Here is a 20,390-nt window from a genome sequence, read left to right as displayed (position 1 = left end):
ACTTGAAGTGTTGCCGGCTTTCATAAACATGCTACTGCAATAACATGTGACATTAATATTTAATTACAAAAGCACTGCTGCAAAATCTTTGAAATTAATGTTTTGCAAAATTAACATTCAGTGCACAGAAGCAAAGTCGTTCCAGGCGCGACTGTGATTAACAATGCCATTCACTTTACATATTATATTAATATATTATTCAAGCTAAGAATTAACACCTCCTAATTTAAATAAGGTGCTACATATCATGATGAGCTAAAATGCTTTTTCTTAAAATGGCCCATCTGATTTTAAGCAATCTGTGTTTATCATTTAATATTTTGTTATTGAATACTGTTCTCTGTAAAAAAAAAAAAAAAAAAAAAACTCCTTGTACTTCAATTTCAAGATGAAGAGATCTCATTAAACTAGTGCCATAAGATTCCAGCATTACTGAACCAGTTGAGCCATGTTTTCTTTGCCGGTCTCCCCGGTATTACTCCTCTATCCTGTGGCATCAAGTTTCTCATTCCATACCTGGAGTGTCTCTTTAGCTTCCCGATGTCTACAAAAGAGCTAAACATTTTCTTTTGTCAGTTCCTGGCTGGATCTTCCACTGCTATGGAGGATTTTAAATTCTTTTACAGCTACATTGCTTTACGTCAGCTGATGATATAGCTCATATTGCCAACATTATCACATTGCTAGTACATTTTGGGGACGGCAATTTCTTGCTGCTCTGCATTCTGTGGTGTTTCTACTGTGCTGTAGGAGGGTAAAGACAAACCAAAGGCTCAGGGAGGTGCCTCGTCTAACACTCTATTTAGTACAGAGCTTTCTCACCCTCCAGCTCTACCTTTTGGCGTAAAAACATCCCGACTTGTATTGAATTCTCCGAGTTCTGAACAACAGAGAAGCATGACTTCTGGTGGGACACTGCTAAGCAATCAGGCCTGGAGGACTTTAAACGGGTTGACATATTCTCCAGCAGGTCAGGCAAACCACTTATTTTTGTTTGAGGAAAATATTGACGAGACAGATGGGTACATCACTTCAGTTTAACCACACGGAACTTCATTTGCCATCTTTAATCTACTGTAATTGTTTGGTTTTCTTATTTTTAAAGCAGCAAAGAAGTACTTTTCAGTGCTATTACTCACATAACCATCTTTTAAAGACTGCTAGACTTTTAGTAAGCAAAAGCCCATGATCTACTGCTTTATACCAATAGTTATGAATTGATTGTCTATAATTTCATTTTAGTCTTCAGTTAATTACAGAGATTAGCTGCAAAATACCAAGAATCTTTTGCCATCACACTGAGGCATGTAAGAGCCCATGAACAATGAACTACATCCTGAAAATTACATCTGTATCTCTTAAGCATCCGCATTTAGCTATCAAACCTCTTTTACTGTTAGATAAAAACCCATAATCCTAGATATCTCCTCTTCAAAATTATCCTAAAAAATGCAGTGAAGGAGATTTGATCTTCCAGTTACATTCTCAGTGGTGAGCAATCCTAATGCTGACAAGAGCAGAATTGGTGGGAGCTGTTGAAAATATTGCCTGCAACAGGATTAAGTATAACAGACCCAGAATTCAGGTCTGGACGAGTATAGAAAACATCTATCAAAGGATATCTTTATACAGGACAGTTATAGACTAGGAATTCATTCCATGTCCTCTGCCTGCCAATGTGCTCAATACCTGGGGTTGTGTCTTTGTAGTGAGTGAAATAGAGGCAAGAGAGGGGTGCAATTGCTGCCTGACTTTCTCCAGCCCTTCTACACTCTGCAACCTCAGTTCAGCAGGACCCCTACAAAAAGCCTTTTCCAGAAGGGACCCAAGGGTGACAGAGAAATTGGTCCACTGCTTCTGTACGTAGACTCTGGTGCTAAAACAACGTCCCCCACACAAACGTGTAAATTATCTCGGCTTGTGCAAGCCAACATCACTACAAAGGAAGACTGTTATTACACAGAATAGAGGCGTGCCTTAGAATTGCCTTTGCACTAGAAACTTACAGCCGTTTGGGGGCATGTTCGCAGAAAGGCAACGTCCTGCTCTTTCTACCGCTAGCAAATTGGATTTGGGCCCATTTTATGACCGTGGCACGAAAGCTTTTTCCTGCATCATTTGTTTTACAGAAAATTAGGCAGTATGAAGTAATGACAAGATATTTTCTTAATTATAGTTTAATTAAAAACGTAAACCCCAGACTTTTCTTCTTCCCTTGTAATTGTGCATATTATTTAAAAATGAGGAGAAACTGAGGACATTTAAATATGAAAACACCACAGTAAGTCTACCTTACTAAAGGTCACTTTCTTGTTAAAGTGTCCCATTATCAAATGCAACCACTTATGCACTAGCAAGATCTGAATAAACGCCACATACCATCCACTGATGGGCCAATGTTTTAATATTTTAACTAAAAATGCCACTCTGTTCACAACAGAAAATAATAATTCATTTAATGTTTTCAAATATTCTTCTGAAGTCATCTTATTTAAAGGCCTGGAAGAACTATTTTAATATTAGACTACAAAATCCGAAGAAAATAGAAACAGAACTAAGTTTTCAACTCAGAAACAGGTGGTGGGGAATTTATTACTGTCTACCTTTCCAAAATCATCTTCCACCACACCTCCAAAAATTGTACTAGGATAAAATACTCTAGAAATCAATTAGAAGCACAGAGCATTTTAAAACTACACATGAAACTGTACATATGGTATCCAAGTGTATGTTAGAATCTCATTCTATTTGAATAAAACATGACATTTCAAAATAAATTAAGAGAAAACAAAGAAGATGAAAGTGAGAATATCTTATGACCTTCTTGGAAGATGTTATTATTTTTCAATGCAGTGGATGTTTTCTGTGCCAAAGCTAGAAATCAAAATATAGATATATAATACTGAGTTAACTTCTGATAAAGTGCACATGCGCAAACATAAAGTCCTTGAAAATTTTACATCTTAGTTGGAAAACCTGGGGAATAGTCATGGGCTTGGTAGACCGACCTTTCCATCACCAATATTCACACCTTTTGGAAGCACTGGAAAAAATGCAGGAGCAGAGAACTGTGAAGGCAACCCAAGAATCACCAGTGTCCTACATGACTTGCGCTCACTGAACCCACCTCCACCAGTATGACTTGCCCTGAGTTGCTTTCCTATAAACTCAAATCTAAATAGGCTATCTGTTTTTTTATGTTTGTCATTGAAGACTGTTCTGGACCGTTCCTCTTTATTCTAGTTTTATCCTCATGAGCAACCCAGAAACTCGTAGGTTGTGTGTTGTAATGCTGATCTGCATAACAGTGCGCACCTACAGGACAGGGGTATTTTACTGTGCATCTTTTGGTTTAGCCAAAACCCACGTTCCTCTATGTAACTGCAGAGGTAATAGAAAAAATTCCACTGAAATATTGGCGAATGAACCCTATGGGTCCTGAAGCACTGAGTCTTTAAACGCAGACAGTCCGTCACATTGCATAGTCCATAGCAACATCTCCCAAGAGCTATGAGGAGCAGAGAGGAGGTGCTCGTGATCCCCAATAGACTCAATACTACGGAAAGATCTTACTGATTTCAGCCTCTGCACAGGTCTGTTACTTCCACTTTTTGTTTCCGTTCTCCCTGTACCCATGTCACGCTCGGCCAGCAGTTTGCTAGCTCAGTGCTCAAACGCCTAACACTAAGCCGTGCCTCAGAAGAGATTACCATCACATTACTACCGTGGGAGCACAGGCTGTCTTTGCAAAACTAAGTTCTGATGACCTTACAGAGAAACATACATGTTATGTAACTGTTCCCAAGTTTTTATCTTTTTTTTTTTAACTAGCACTAACTTAGCTGCACTAAGCTCAACTTCAGTGCAGCAGCAATGATGAAGAAAAATATCTGTACAACTAATATACACCACACAAACACCTCTCCCTACTTCTTTCCTAGAGAGTAGGAAGAGTATTATTTCTTATCGTTTACTTTTTTGTACGAACTCTCCCTCACAATAGGTACAACACCGAGTTAAACAGGTTACAGTTCCACCCATCCAGTTTCCAGATTTTCTGTCTTCATGGACTGTAAAGAAACTTGCATTGCATGAAGAGACTCATGCACTTCTAATTTCTGAGCAGGTTTCATCACAGGAATAACTTCATTCCCATTTACTGCGGTGAAATCCCTACCTGCTGATATAAGGACCTTGTTTGCATTCCTGGGTATAATATGATACCATTTATGAAACGAGACTTACGCAGTTCATGGCTTGTTAAGCCAGAGGAGGAAGTAGAAACTGGATACAAACAGCACAGTAGTAACACCATTGTTCTTTCTGAATTGAGCTTAGCACTGTCTTCTCAAAATACTGTTTTTCTTAGCAAATTGCTCTTGATACAGGTACTTCAGTGGATGTTTGCATTCAGTGAATACAGCTGTGTTTCTTTAGGTAGCCTCTTAGAAGTGGGACTGGGAGTAACCTCTCCAGCCATTCATTTTCTTTTTCTGCTATAATTTATCCCACACTGCTGTTGTCCTATTTCTAAAAGCAGTGAGCTGAGGCTTGACGATTCACTAAAGCATGACAATAGTAGCGATACAAACTGCAATGACAAGTTTTTACAAGCAAGGAAACAGTTCCTAACTAAATTCTTGCTACTGTACAGAAAAATCATCGGAACCTAATGACAAAACTCCCATTGTTTTTGATGAGAGAGGGTTCATCCTATTAATAATTTAACAGCCTGGGCAATCTTTCCCTCTTATTGTATTAGTGGAATTGCCTGATGGATTGGCTTAAGTGGACCTGCTCTGTTTTTCTGATCAGTGTAAAACCACACAGTTTGGCCCAATGTACTGAAGAACTGTTTTTAACCTATAGGTTCATTTCAGACACCTAAACTTACTGAATGCCAACACTGCAGCAAACAAAAATAGAACATACATTTTTTTGAGAATGTAATATCAAATTATATCACCTTCCATAACTTTCATAGGAGCCAACAACGACTCATGAAACAAAGCAAGCAGTGCAACGCACTAACCAAAGCTTTCTGTTTACTAGAAGCAAAGAACCATACAAAAAAGCAAAGCCAGAAATATCCATATACCTGGGGGGTTCAGAAGGCTGCAAAAGTAAAATGCAGAAGACTGTATGGTATTGATAAATAAAATGGTGACCTCTCTGGTCTTACTTGTTTTGTGATGCAACCTGTGATTTCTGCCAAACACTTATAACAGATCTCATCGCAACATGAACTGATAGTGTGATATGTTAACATCATCACTAATGTATGCCAGGATTACACTTTTCTTTCTTCAGTTAGACATCTTTCCTTCAGGCCATCAGACTTTGGAGGGCTGTATAAAAACCTACTTCTTCAAACCAAGAAAATCCTTATGAATTTTGGCACAATTAAACCAATTTTAAATTAAACGGTTTGCTGATTCCTATTTTTCATTTGAAATTGGGCCTACACCACAAAGTTCAGATCCAATTCCAGATTTTAAATCCAATGAAGAACTCAGTGAAGACTACATTTGCTTTCTCTTTCAGAATTATCTATAAATAATGTTCAGCAAAAGAAAGGAGATAAAAAATAAGAATTTTAATATCCTGTTTCACCATTCTTCTCTATTCTTTTCTAATATCAGATAAACTAGTAATACAACATATAATAAATATTTGAGGGGAAATAGCAATGAATCTGCATTGTGCTTTCTAAAGTCTGTTCTTGAAAGGCTGATTACTCACAAATTGTAATGGGTCTATTATATAAAATTTATCTTTCTTTCACAATATGATTCTTTAGCCTTAATATTCACTTCATTCCCACAGATTACAATAGAAGATGTATAAGAACAATAGTAGATGGGACCAGATGGAGCTATAGAAATACTCTCCCTTTTTAGATACATGCATACGGTTCAGGACCAAAAAGCAAAAACATGTCTTAAGACTTTTAGTCCTCATTACCAGACTAACAAGAATAAACTTAATGCATGCATAGATCGCCAGCTCTTTACACACTGGGCCAAAGAAATTTTTATTTAAAAAAAGCAACCAAATAAAAAAACTCACAATGTTTAACTTCTGGCCATTCTCAAACCAGCCTGCCCCAACCCGTAAAGCACTGCTTTTCCTTTCTTATAACCTCTCCTATGCTCCTCACAATGATACCTTCATTCCTTGAAGCACAGCTGAGCCCCAAAACAAAACAAGCACATTTTCAACATTTCTCTACCTATTCCTCTGGAAAACAAAACACAACCTTCCCAAAACCTAAACCTTGCCTCATGCAAATTCACCGTTTGCTAAGGTTTCGAGAAGTGGAGGTTAACACGGTTTTCTTTCCACCTGACAGAGAAACATAGATGGTCAAATGCCACTGTAGGGCTGGGTTCCTACCTGAAAGGCATACTACCTAAGAAAAGCTATGTATTTCTTCTTTAAGAACAGTTCCTAAATGCTCATATTATTCCTTTATTCCTTTTATTCCTCCTCAGGCGTCCCCTTTGCCTTCCCAAGCAGCCAATTCCCTTAATAGGGTTCCTTTAAATTCCCTTCAAAGGGCTTAGCTAGCCTTTTTATTGTCCTTTAGGTAGTCAGACACTGGGACTTCCTATCTCTTTTCTTCTTACAGGAGGAACCAAACATGCATTTGTCCTTTAAATATAAGTTTCAGTGTTACATGGAGCGGGGAACTCATCTGAGAAGACATACAAACACAAGAGAGCACTGCAAATTACGGAGGTAAGTGAACAAAACCATGCAGGAATTCAGGGGGGGTGGGGGGATAGTATCTTTCCTTATGTTACAGGCATGCACTGACACTGATAATCTTTAACGTTTTCATCCACATGGACGACTATAAAAGCATTAATACAGACAATGAAAAGAGCAGCTTGCTGTAGTTTCAAAGCATGGTTATAGCAACACATAGTTAATAATACTTTATACGTGTAAAAGCAGAAATACCGTCATCATTTGCTATTGAAACAAACAAGAAAAATCCATTTGCAACATCCACCTCTACTCCCAAATCATATTCAGAAAGAGTTAAAATATGAAATAAAATTATAAAGGCACCAATGATATTTTTATAACAGAGCTATCGCTAGTAAGCTGTATTTTAGAGAAACACTGCACATTTTGATGACTGTCAAAATTTACATAACTTACCCTACATGAATTAACTATGAGGTATAAAATGCAACTTTGGCTAAATAAACCCTCAGCAATTGTAAAGCAGTATTTCAAGCATCGCTAGCATAACACCAGCCTGAAACATTAAACAAAAAAGATGCATGCTGAGTGATCTCCCCAATATTTAGTTATTGTTGTGGAATAAATTAAACAATCGCAGATGATAATCTTTAGAAATACAGATCATAATTCTAGTTACTATAGTACTTTTTATTTTTATTTTTAATGAGTGTTTGTCAATTCAGTGTCTAGAATCAAAACTCTGACATATTAGGGTAATGAACTGGGTCCGGGAATTACCAGAAAACACATAAATACTAGAATTTCTTGAAAACATGAAGTGTTAAGAGAAACAAATTCCAGTCTTTAACATCTGTCCTACAGATTCTTACCATTTATCTGCTGATCAAAATTTCGAACGGTGCCAAAAAAAATCATGAAGTCAAAAGGACTTGGTGGGGGGATCTTTGTTTCTCTCTAAAAGCCTAAAAGTTATACTCAACTGCAGCACAAAGAGTAAAGAGGTTGTTATTCATATTAACTACATTTACATTCCTATCGCAACATCCAGAGAGCTAATAGTGGGGTTATTAACATAACAAACGTAAATGTTCTATATAAATAATACTGTTTCAGGCCAGCAACCGCTCATCTGACAGCATTTAGGCACAGGCTCAACATCTGTTTATGAACACTTTGCCTAATGATATCATCAGATATCATTAAGTGCGGCAGAATACAGCACAGAGGCAGGTGCAGCTGCCTTCAGTACCCATCACAGAGGAAGAAAAGAGCTGCATTCCCGATCCGAAAACCCATCATTAGGACAATTTTCTTCGACAAACCAGCCCTGTGATTTCAATCTGTATATCACCTGTAATTGTAGTTTTTAGCAAGAAGCTGATTCTATACATTTAGCGACGAATCACGTTGATGGCCTGAATACTGGAAACACATTTGTGCTACCAGCTGCGGCAGCTTTTTTTAGAGCCTGTGTTAACAAAATACTGCTAACAAGGCAATGCTTGGAGTGCAGCTTTGTTTCTCTTTCTTGTTCATAGTGTTTAGATGTGCATAATTATGGAGATTAGCAATTGATTGCTTCTCAATAATAATTGATTATTGGTCACTGAACCTTCTCCAAAGCACTTCACTGAAGGTGAGGACAGGTGATAAGTTCATTCTTAGCAGATCTAGAAAACGTAAAGGAAAGGTCCACAAGAACCTTCGATTTGTACATCAGTTTCCATGATAAACAGACCAAAGGGATAATAGAATATCCCAAAGCCTCGTTTGCCCGGAGGCAAATTGTAGAGATCATAGCAAGCCTGCAGAATTCTCCCTGTGGACTATGTAAGAAACATACATCATTTTTATATATGTCAGTTGTTCTTTGATTTGAAAATATTTCTACCCATTTAATTTATCTTTTTCAGTCAGTTTTCTTAAATTGTACAATTTAGGGGTTATATCAAAGAACGAATATCATTTCTGAATACCCCTAAAATGAAACAAACTGACAAAATAAGGCAAGTCTCTTTAGTAGAAACATACAAATATTGAAGCGTCTATTGTCACTGACTTCAAAATCACTATACCCTTTTGATCTGCTTTATATCCATCAAAATTTTGGTCTGTAGCGACTGCCTTGATGCAACGTAACATAATGTTGGGAATATAACATGATGCCGCAGCTAAAATTTAAAGGCGAATGCTCTTATTTTTGGCTTAGTCGCCCACTGTCAATTTGGACAGCAAATATCCAATTTAAATTTATTGGAGTGCATGGAAGCCACTCAGACAATAAAGTATCTGTAGCATTCGTAAAATGGTAAACATCGTTACTTGCTGGCTATTAAAAAGTATTTTGAACAGTTCAGACCAGTATTTCTAACCCTGTTGTGTTTACAGAAAAACGTAACTGCAAGCCGGACATATCGTACTACCCATCTTTAGATGAGCTTTTTTTTTAAATGCAGAATTTTACAAGGACAAGCCTCTCCTATGGCAGTGAACTTTACAACCCGATTCATGAAAAATGTAGTTTGTTTAAAGATAGCCTGCTCCTTCTCTACAACATTTTCATGCTAAAATGAGAAACAGATTGCACAATCGTGATTCGAAAGGAAAATACCCAAGATAGAGGGTGAAGTTTAAGCAAGAGGAAAGGCTGGGACCAGAGTCAGTGCTCTCTTTCTGCCTAAGGAAGCGTCTCACATAATGAATAAGATCAGTTTTAAGAGAGGCTCGTTCAGCCTTTGTGCTGCTTTCCTCAAGAGCAGCACAATGGTAGCAAATACTCAAATTTCACAACACAGGCATGATGCAATCCCGCACTGTGATACAAAGAGCTATTCTGTGCTTGCACCCAACCACTTTTTACCAGCTTCTACAGGTGGAGCTGAAAGGACAGAGAAGGTGGTTCAATCTGAAGTATTTTAAATGGCAGCAAATATTTTGTGAGCCTAGGAATTACTCTATCCAGGATGAAATCTTCAAAACATGGGTATAATGTATCCGTGCGCTCACTTTGCAAAACGGGCTTTCCTTTTAAAGCAGCTTTAACCCAACCTCTGTGCACACAATTAGATGAGGAGCTAATTTCCAAGCACAATGACTTGCAGGTGCAAATAGTGATATAGATAACAAACTATCTGATCTGTGGGCACAGATAGACGGTTAGACATCTAGAATCCTTATGTGCAGCCATAAATAATTGCATCCTCAATTATTTATACAAATAAGGAGAGAAGGCCAGCCTGGGGAAAAAAGAAAGAAAGAAGGAAGGAAGGAAAGAAGGAAAGAAAGAAAAACTAGAATCAAAACAAAGAAGTACTTCATGCAGTACATACTATTTTTGGTAGTAAGCCCCAAAATTTTCAGAATGCAGAGGCAATGTGAGAACTGCACACTACTTACTGCTCCTGTTTTGCCAAATATAGATTATTTATCTTTTAAACAAAGATCACTGTAGGATTTGCACCACAGCAGATGAACTAATAGAGGTGCTCTTGTGTAGAGTGAAGGTATGAACCAGTAATGTAAACAGGGAATTGCTTCAGTGCCTTTTATGGCTGTTTGAAAATAGTTCCTGCCACATTTTATATTAGTTTTTAATGTGTCTATGTTACAAAAGTGCATGGATGCAACTGTACAGATGCCTGGCACTTTTCTCCTCCAAAACACTCCTCAGAACAACCCATTTAGAATAGACAAAGCCTAAACAAAGCTTTAATAAAAATAGGAAGAATCCTCACAAAATGCTCTGGTGTATATGTGCAAGTAATGCTAACTATTACACAAATGATACTAACACACACATTACAGATATATATGTAAAATAGTATAAACATTAGGAAGTTCGGGAAAGCCAATTATTTTAAAGTTTGAATAACGTCTGTGTGATCATTATCCATTTCCCAAATGCATACATACTTCAATGATCTTTAACCACATGACCATATATACACTTTTTCCATAGGATCTTGCCTCATTCAGAGCACAGAATGACCAGTTTGTTTGATGCAAAGCTATTCAATATTTCATTTTCTCTACTACTCTCTTGTTAATTATTACACAGTATTTAGCTTCAATTCTGAATTATAAATTTCTTTGCATGTTTTTCTGCAGCATTCACCAAACAGAATTTGAATGTTTTGGTTCTTAATTAATTCATTTCACAATACTCGAAATAAGAGGTTGTCATTCTGTCAGCTGAAAATTTCCACAATTGAGAATTTTAGGAATGATGAGATTAAGATCAAAAGTATCTACTAACTTGGTGTATCCACTACAAGAAATTTAGAAGCTGGGTTTTGGGGTTTGTTTTCAGAATAATGTTAGACAGTATTTTATTAGGTCAAAAGTACAACTCCCGCTGATGTCAGTTACAGCAGTGAGCCGTCAGAAGTTCTGCAACCCATTTCTGGAGTCGCAGGGTAGACCCCCAGAAAATGAAGAACACACCAGTGTGATAAACTGTACAAATAAAAGCAGAAATGGTGCATGTGAATCGCACAATTGCATGGACCTCAGTGATTGCAGCCGGCCAGCTAGCCAGGCTTTCAGGATCTACAGCAAACAAGTCAAATTCCTTATTTACCCCAAAGACATTTTCCTCTGTGTAATGAAAGATCTAAGAGTTCTCTGAAAAAGGCAGAATGTGATCACCTAACTGAAGACTGTATCATGATATATACGTATACACACTGTTCATTTAAGTTTGTGCAGTTTTGATATTTCCTAACTTTAGAGAGCCTTATTCAAATCACAGTAAAAATTCTGGTTTTATGCCGTATTTTCTAATTCTTTTCCTGTATTATAAACTCAAACATGGTTTAGTTATATAGACACACCATACAGATTTCTGTTTTTGCAAATAATGAAGTCCATACAACATTTTGCTGCTCTATGCATGGATGACTAACCTTTACTAGTGGGTTTTCAAGTTAGTTGCGGACAGTGAAGGAATAGTGATCCAGAGAAATTATCAACAGCTAACCTCTTCATCTGCGCCTGCTGCCTGCATCTCTGTCTCCCACACTTTCATAGTCTCCTCCTCATCTGGAAGACCTAGGACTCGTTCTCGCCTTCTCACCTTGCCCTCCTTAATTTCTGTACTTGCAAACAATCATCTCTGGCTCTTAACATCTGTCATTGCCTCTACATATATGTAATCTTCTAGTCCTACTGGCTGAAAGCTTTATTTAAATAGGAAAATAAAATCAAGCTTCAGTATTTACATACTGAAAAGAGTGCTTTATTGATAGGGAATATGAGTATGCAACTTTCTGCATGAAGCTCTTCTGGGGGTTACTGTACGGTACGGGCTGACAGGCTGCATGAAAGCACTCTCTGCCGAGCACCACACTGTCTGTTCCCATTGTTCCTTCCTGCCTTACTAAGGACGTATGTCAGGAGAAAGGGTTTAGCCCATCAAGCAATGCTGGAGAGCTCCATAAATACTGATACACTCTTGTTGTCCAGCCATTCCCACACCTTCCCCCACATCCATTCTCTTTCTTAGGCTCACTTATCTCTCCACTTTGCTCCAAGGCCACTACTAACACAATCATATGTATTATTACACATAAATATCATGTACCTGTTTTGCACGTAATATTGTTTCTTACTACCATGACTTCTTTTAAGCAGCCAGAAACCCTCTTCTTGCTCCCCTTTCTTTCCTTTTCAACCTTTTCCCTTTTTTCCTCTCTCATCTTCTACGTCCCTTCCTTTTCTTGTCTGTTAACAAGCTTCCCTAAGTCCTTTCCCTAAACTTCCTATATATCAACAGAATAAAGGATTTACAGCTAAAAGTATACAGCTAAGAAGACTGATGTCTTTAATTGTACAAGTTTTTCCTTTGTCTTCCTTTACATATATAGCTCTCTTCAGACTGCAATTACTCAGGGCAAAGAAAGTCCCTGGGCTCTAGATGTGTATCTTGGAAGTGCCTGGCATGTTTTATCTATTACCTTTGGATAAACAACACATAGTAATAATAGTCACTTTGTTTGGTTTTATTTCCCATGTTATGCATGCAGCTACTACTTATGTGAATATGTCTTGCTATTACAAAAGCCTCTGCTCTATGCAACCAAATTCAGCTTTGATGGCTATTGAAACTGTTGCAGAGGACCATTATTAGATCAGGTTATGTTTTTTTTAATTGCGAGCTTACAGTACGTCATTCTAAGATACTCCATTTAAAAACATTACTTATCATTGACAACATTTACCACCTGTTCCTCATGCTTTACGATACTGATGGAACATACCAAAAATATATACCTGATAGACACTTTCAGGGTTATTGGCAAATTTTAGTTGCATGTTTTGCTCTAATTATATAAAGTTTTAAGATCAGGTTGGATAAATATAGTCCATTTCCTAGGCATTCCTGTTGTTTATCCTCTTTCTGCATAAAATCAAAAGTTTTATTTCTTTGTCGTCTAAAAGAAAGCTGGCCTCGGAAGCAAAATATAGTGTAATATGCCTAAAATGCTCAAGCGCAATATCCAATTTGTATGTAGTTCTTAAATGTTATATTGCTTAAAAGAAAAAAAAGTTACTTGAAAAACTATTACAGCCTAACACAATAGTACAGCCTTGAGGAGGGTGTGATAATAGCGGTTGTAAACACAGTGCATGTGAGTGCAACTCAAGATAGCATTTGGGGCTCAAATTCAGAAAGAACTGTAACCTAGAACTACATTTTTGGACTTTGCTTTGCTCTGAAGGTGATATTTTTAAAGGTAAGCATTTGTTCAGAAAACGTGAAACCAACATCAGCCAATTAAGCAATGTCTGCCTGACTGTATAAAGACTCTGAGAGAGGAGTCCTAAAAGGTGTCACTGATTTACTCTTTCCAGTGCTCAATTATAAGCAATTTAGATACCTAATAGTAATGATTTAATTGCAACATTATTATCCATTTCACTACTATCAGAACAATTCCAAAAGGAGATGGAGAATTTCAGGTCTGCAGATCTCCGAGGTCTGATACATCACTCTTAGCAGACCAGGGATGATTTTTGGAAGAAAATAGCATTTTCTTCTGTTACAGTCTAACAGGCTCCTGCACCCTACTGCCTCGACAAGAGGTTCAGACTCTCCCTCTGCATCCGACACAGAGCTCGAAAATCGTGGGCTGGCCATGCACAGGACTGCGCTCTCTGTTTCGAGTGATGGCTCTTTTTCCTCTTCGGAGGCTACCTATTAACTGAGGCAGCGTGATGTCAGTCGCAGATCATTAGATCTGTTTACAATTTCAAGCTTTGCTCTGGCACACAAGTACTGAAATTTCTGTTTTCTCCCTTTTCACGAAGGATGAGATTCTGGCATTACCGCACCAGCCTTGGTTCTGCTGCTATTATAACGCTCGCCTGTTGTAGCTGTGGCTCAACCAGTTCCAGGGACAGGAACAAGCCTGTGGCGTCTATTAGAGACTGGCGAGCCCACCAAAACTGCATTCCACTGCAAGGAAAATCTCATTTTGGTTCTCTAAATATTGAGCCTAGCCTTCTGGGAAGCAACTCATATCGTTTCCTCCCTTCATCTTAATTTTAGGCCTGATCTTGTTAGAAAAAAACTGGAAGTGGGAATAGAAATGGAAATGGGACAAAACCAACCCTTAGCCTTAGATATCTCAAATTTTGGGTTATTTTAAATCCTTAGTTGTTGAGTCAAAATTTATGCATTTCCATAGGGAATCGTTCATTATTTATAACCATTTACACAATGGAGGGTACGATATCACACTTAGGAGTTCCACGGTAGCAGATCTGACAAGATATACCACAGTTCTCCAGAACAGGAATCCATTCTCAGGGTTTTAAAGGAATTTTAGCTTTCAACTCACTGCAACTTCTAGACCTAATGCTTCTTTAGAAAGACATGGGTAAAACAAAACTAATGCATTTGGATTAAAATTATGGAAGGTGGTGTTAATTAGAATTTGTACAGTAAAATCTCATTTTTCTCATTACTTTTTAGAGTAGTATTTCTTACAAGAAGCAATATATTGTCAATACAAATTCTCAATAGGAATGTGGCTTAATACCATACAATTGGCTTTTTATCAAATTCCGCTGGAGCAACTTCTCTGCCATCTGAGCAGGTTTTTTGCTAAATGCCATTGAAGTGGCGTCACTTCAAAATAACACTAGAGAAGGTTTTGTTTGGTTTTGTTGTTTTTTTTCTTTTAGCATACAAGTGACTTCAGCAGAAAGCGCCACTGTCTGAAAACCATAATAAGGAGATGTCGTACCTAGGAATTACCATGGTCAGATGGTGAGCGGTTCATGAAGTATATACACTCTTTTTTCTTGGTACAATAATGTAGTGTATTTCAAACCGATATCCATGTAATATTGTGAAGTACTCAGTAAAAACAAACTACCATATGTCATGCAACCCTGCCTACACTGTTTGGAAGCCAGTTAATACTTTTCATTTACTTGAAGGGGAGAGTCGTCTGCAACTACAAAGTTATTTTTTCTTTTCTTTGAGAAACTTTAGGTTGCTGTAATAATCAAAGGCAGTAATATTTGCTTGTGAGTACCCTTGAAAATAACCTAAAGACTTCCAACACTATAGCACACAGCAAAAAAGCAAGAGCCTTTGGGTACAGCGGCAGGCTAAGTTTGCTTTGTGCACCTCAGTGCATAGGGTGCACGTGCACTTATTTTGAGATAATTGTAGTGATTAGGTCATCCATAAATTAAATTTCCTATCATTTAGCTATAAATTTTGAAATATTTTACAAATCTATAAAGTTGAAAGTTATCATGATACCTATGCTATTTTAAATTACCCAGTGGGGAGGAACCTGTTCTGAGAAGATCAGATTATAGATGGCATTTTCATCTCCTGAAAATTTCTCATACTTCGTCAAGTCAACATTAATTTTTAGCAGTATAGTTAATATGCTATGCTTGTTTTATTTAGTAGAAAAGATAGGTCTACAGAAGACAACATAAAACCATGAAATCAATAGAAAATCCTTTCAAAGTGAAGACTCAGAATAATTTGTTGTGAAATACAAATAAATATTAAAATACGTAATTTGGATTTATACTGGTTAAGTTCATAAATAATACTAATTCAATACACAAATTATACTACTGATTTTATAAATTAATAAACAGATACAGAAACCTTTGCAAAATTTGATGGGAAGATATGTTATCTATTGTTTCCACTTCTAATATACATGTGTAAAGCATTCGCTAGTGTACTGCTTTATAAGCAGCACAAGATGGAAGTATCTGAACACTTAGGTTGTCACCTTAAAACAAACTGTCACACATTTTTCTTCACACATTTGAAACCCAACTTATCAACCTTAACAAGTGTTGTTATCAAAAGAATTTTGGTGCCTTTGTTCTTTCCCTTTTGCAAGTAAATTACACTTTTAGGATTTATTAAGACAAGAAACAATTTTTGAATAGCAGGTCAAAACTCTCTATGGAAAAATTCTCATTACTTTCTAGCCTGAAGCAGTATTTACCACTCCAACTTATCCATCTTTTTCCTGTTTTTTATATATCTATATTTCCAGAATCTTGTTTCTGTGCCTAATGCTATAACATTGCAGCAGTTTGTTCAAAGCAACACTCTTATTTTTGCTCTTAGCCGGTGCTATACAAACCCTGATCAATTATTGAAGTGTAAGCCCTGAAGTAACACAGCCATTACTGCAGCAGGCAGATAAAAATGGAACACTTTTAGCTACAGTATATTTACTTTAGAGTTTCAGCAAACAAACCAACAAGTTAAACTACCTTGTCTTTCACTTTGTTTGATGTACTAATATTTCCTGCATGTTCAAAAAGTCTTTCTTTTAAAACAAAGTTACTGAAATGTTATGGCTGCTTGTTTGTGAGAATACCTAGCTTAAATATTTGCATGAAACAGCCTTGAGATATTGAAAAGGCAGCATTAAAGTAGTACAAATCTAATACAGAAGCTGCTATCTGCAGTGCCATAAGAGTCCCCCGCCCCCCCCTTTTTTTTTAAGAGCTGTTTGGTACTTTAAGTTCGCCAAACTGCGGAGCCTGCGTATTGTGATGACATTCAAAATGATGCTGGGAGGTGTCTTAAACAACAAACAACATCACTGAGAAAAGTATTCATTAAAGAAAAAAAAAAATCAAATTAGAGGTGTTGGAAATTTCCCATGAAAATCAACCGCTAATCACCTCTGGACCTTTCTCTTTCTGTAGCTCACTCCTTTACTCACAAAGGAATGCCTAAGATGTTGTAATTTTTTGTTAAAATGCTTTCTTATTTAATTATACAGAGTCTATCTGATAGAGGCACCAGTTCAAGACTACAACTATTTATCTTCTGACGGTGCTGCATGTGCATCTGCAGACAAGATACAATGTTTTTCAGTTTAAATGTCTGTTCTGGGTTTTAAGAACCAAATGATAGTGAAGATGACTGGAAATGTTCCAGATTTTCCTATATAAACTGCTTAGCAAAACCAAAAATTAGTACTTATGCTACAGAACTAATAATGTTTGACATTTGCATTTTATCACTTAACGATATGAAGAGCGGGAAGAACTTGTCCCAGGAAGTGAAGTTTGGGAGAAACTATAAAAACTCAGTTTTAGAAACGGATGTTTAAAAAAAGATTGTATAGTTTTGATCCGTTCTCAGCTGTTCTTTTCTAGTTCCCAGAGGAAAGCAGGCTGCAGAGCCTGTAAGCACCATACGTGAACAGATTATGAAAAATGATCTCATGAATACATAAGCATGTCATCATAACCCACTTGAAGGCATTTGATATCTGAATGAAGTAGCCATGAGTAAAAAAGCCATATGTACTTAGATGTTTTCATAGTTTTGGACAGCTTATATGGAAACGAAATAGTATTATCAAAGTGTTCATCTTCATACGCTTTACAGGCAGGATTGTGCAACACTTGCACTTGCTAGAATATTCACAAATATTTTCATAGACCTTGGTGGGACTACACGTTCACCCGCGTGGTATGCATAAGAGTCACATAAGCAGAGATTACACAGTTTAGTCTTAGGAGCCCACAAATATTTGAATTTATCCTAAATTCATTCTAACTCTAGGTTATGAAGGATAGACTTTCTAATCGAGTTACCTTCTTCACTGGAGGTCTGCACTGCCTGTTCAGTCAAAAAAATTTAAACACGACCTCCTTATCTACTCAACTGGGTTGCTTGTCCCCTATGGCAAAGGCAAATAATCCTCCTCTCTACCACCCTCTCCTTCTTTCCAACCTTAGAAAATACAACAATAGAGGATTCACTCCTCCTCAGTCACCTAGCAAAGAAAATCGCCAGTACTATCTGCAAATCAGAGAAACTTGGTACTACTCTGATCCCATTAGATGAAATACAGCTGACATGAAGGACCCAGGTATGAATTCAGTTCTTGTGTAGATATGCAAAGATAAGCTCTGCTCTTTCTGCACCACTTCTGCCCACTTTTGGAAGAGGAATGAACCTGAACCCTTCAAATCTGAGAGAGACAACCTATATTCTTAGATGCATACATTGACATGCATACATACAGATGATGTAGAAAGTAAAATCTCAGGATAAAAACAACCATAGACATTTTTTAAGCCATATAGATGGGAAATTACAAACCATGTCAAACTATTCCTTTTTGCCCTTCATTTCAATACATCTTATTGAAAAGAAAAAAAAAAGAAATCACAAATGAACATAAACAACTTCTTTATCTTCCTTTTTATTTTATTTTTATAACCAGTGTATCTGAGCCTGGTAACATATTCAAGGTATGCCTCAAATACTTGGAAGCAAAAACCTTTTCATTTGAACATTCGATTCACTGAAAGCGAGGTAGCCAATTTGTTGTTGCAAGCGTCTGTGCTATTATTTTTAGAGCTTTCTGGCAGACAGCTCATGAAAGGTGGTTTGTATAAAGCAGCAACCTAATTTGAAAAAGTGCAAAAAGGGAATCTATAGTGATGCATGTCTTTGTGAAACTGCTTTTATTTAAATATTGCACGGGACAGTAGAAATAGGCTGACTGGATTTATGAGGTGCAAAGATATGTCTCATAATGATTAACATTAGAATCACAATTTAGACCTGAGGTCAGATTCCAGATACTACATTAACCTTTTTATTTTTTTTAGAAAATCTGGAGTGCTCACTATTATTATAGTTTTTTTAAAACAAAAAATGGTGTTGAGTTCCGGTTTCAAATGAGTCAAGAAAGTGGGATCAGGCCTTTGGAACTTTACTTCTCTTCATTTTGAGGCTCATCCATACTTATCTTCTCTCAGTAGAGCCATGTATGCTTAGGGGGGAACATGCAAAGATGCCTTCTTTTCTCATCACTTGCACTAAAACAATCCATAACATAACTTGGGAGGCTCCAACTTTAGAAAGATCGGCAATGAGATACCCACTGTATGAGTTAAATCATATGAACAGCCCACTAAACCTATTATCCTGGGTAATTATCTTCACTATGACAACACTTTGCACTTATATCTGTGTGCCTTCTGCTTATTTTTATAAACGTGTTGCTTACAAGCGCTGGGCAAGAACCACCATGTATGAAGAGGGCTAATGTGGGGAAAGCATTGTAGCATCACATCCAAAGAGCAGGAGCTGGTCAAAATATCCTCAAGCACAGGGTTCAGCTGGCTGGAGAGAGCTTATAGAGGGGAAAAAAACTAATGGATGCTCTATTTCCACCTTTATCCCACAGCTCACATGCCATCAGCAAGAATTTCTGGTCAGTTAGGTGACTCCTATAAATTCTTCTCCTGCAGGCAATTTGGGAGTCCAAAAGAACAGGCAGTGGCAGTTACCCCCTAGCAGGGAGGCCCTTGTTCACCTGATACCATTGACACACAATGCTCTTTCATGAGAGGAGAGGGACACACGTGCAGGGTGACACTTGTGTGAGAATCCCAGCACCACAAACAAAAATCTTCGAGCCTAGTGCAGCTGTGTAGAACTATGGTACTCTGAGCATACAACAAACTCTGCATTTTCCAGGAGCACCAGGCCTATTGCGCATGCATAGTATAATCCTTCTGCATACACGTAGTCTAATCTAGCGTTCTCCAGAACTGCCAGAATTACTTGCTTAGGGTAAGCACAGCCCACGCTGAACTGCAAGATGCTAGCTGCTTCACATCGTCAGAAAAGTTGACCACCACTGCTCTGCTTCACTCTAATTCCCAGAAAGACTTTTCAAACTGCAAATGGAAGATCCACACCTCACATATCACCAGCAGGCAACTAAGGGAGGAGGAGAATTAAAATAGACCATGTATGACTAACTCCGTTAGTGCAAGGCGAAGGGATATTGGGGGGGGGGGGGGGGAGTAGCCAGCTATTACTACAATCCTCTTGTTTCTTCTATTCCACCACCCTTCGAGTTACTTAGGTAAGTCTTTCTTTCTGTTTTCTACAGAGAAAGAGACTGAACCAGTTAATTTATATCTATCCTCCTGTTTAGTTTCAAATTACGTTTTTTACTTAGGATATGATAGTATTTATTTCAAGACTAAAACTAGCTGAAAATGCAAATCATAACTCAGATCTACATTTCCAAGGGTTAGCCTAAGCAAATCACAGGCATGCATTTGAATCAGAGATGTATGACTATGCAAAATGCCTGATAATTGTTAGATAAAGTGTTACAGAAACCAGGTGTTAC

At 37.4% G+C, this 20,390-nt stretch overlaps 1 protein-coding gene and 1 long non-coding RNA gene across 10 annotated transcripts in view; one reads left to right on the top strand and one right to left on the bottom strand.

Moving 5' to 3' along the window:
- Positions 1-20,390, bottom strand: part of ARHGAP15 (Rho GTPase activating protein 15) — a 351,974-nt gene that overhangs the window by 211,802 nt on the left and 119,782 nt on the right. The window lies entirely within an intron of this gene.
- The window catches only part of LOC104145702 (uncharacterized), a 67,071-nt gene continuing 53,316 nt past the window's right edge, over positions 6,636-20,390 (top strand). For 2 of the 3 annotated variants that reach the window (XR_694414.2, XR_694412.2), the window contains exon 1: positions 6,636-6,741. This is a non-coding gene — a long non-coding RNA (uncharacterized lncRNA). Of the gene's footprint in view, positions 6,742-20,049; positions 20,118-20,390 lie in introns of those variants that run through there. The other variant, XR_694413.2, reaches the window with a different exon arrangement.

The sequence above is a fragment of the Struthio camelus genome, chromosome 6 (assembly GCF_040807025.1).
Source record: "Struthio camelus isolate bStrCam1 chromosome 6, bStrCam1.hap1, whole genome shotgun sequence".
In the NCBI taxonomy this organism is placed as follows: domain Eukaryota; kingdom Metazoa; phylum Chordata; class Aves; order Struthioniformes; family Struthionidae; genus Struthio; species Struthio camelus.
This window is presented reverse-complemented; position numbering and strand designations above follow the sequence as displayed.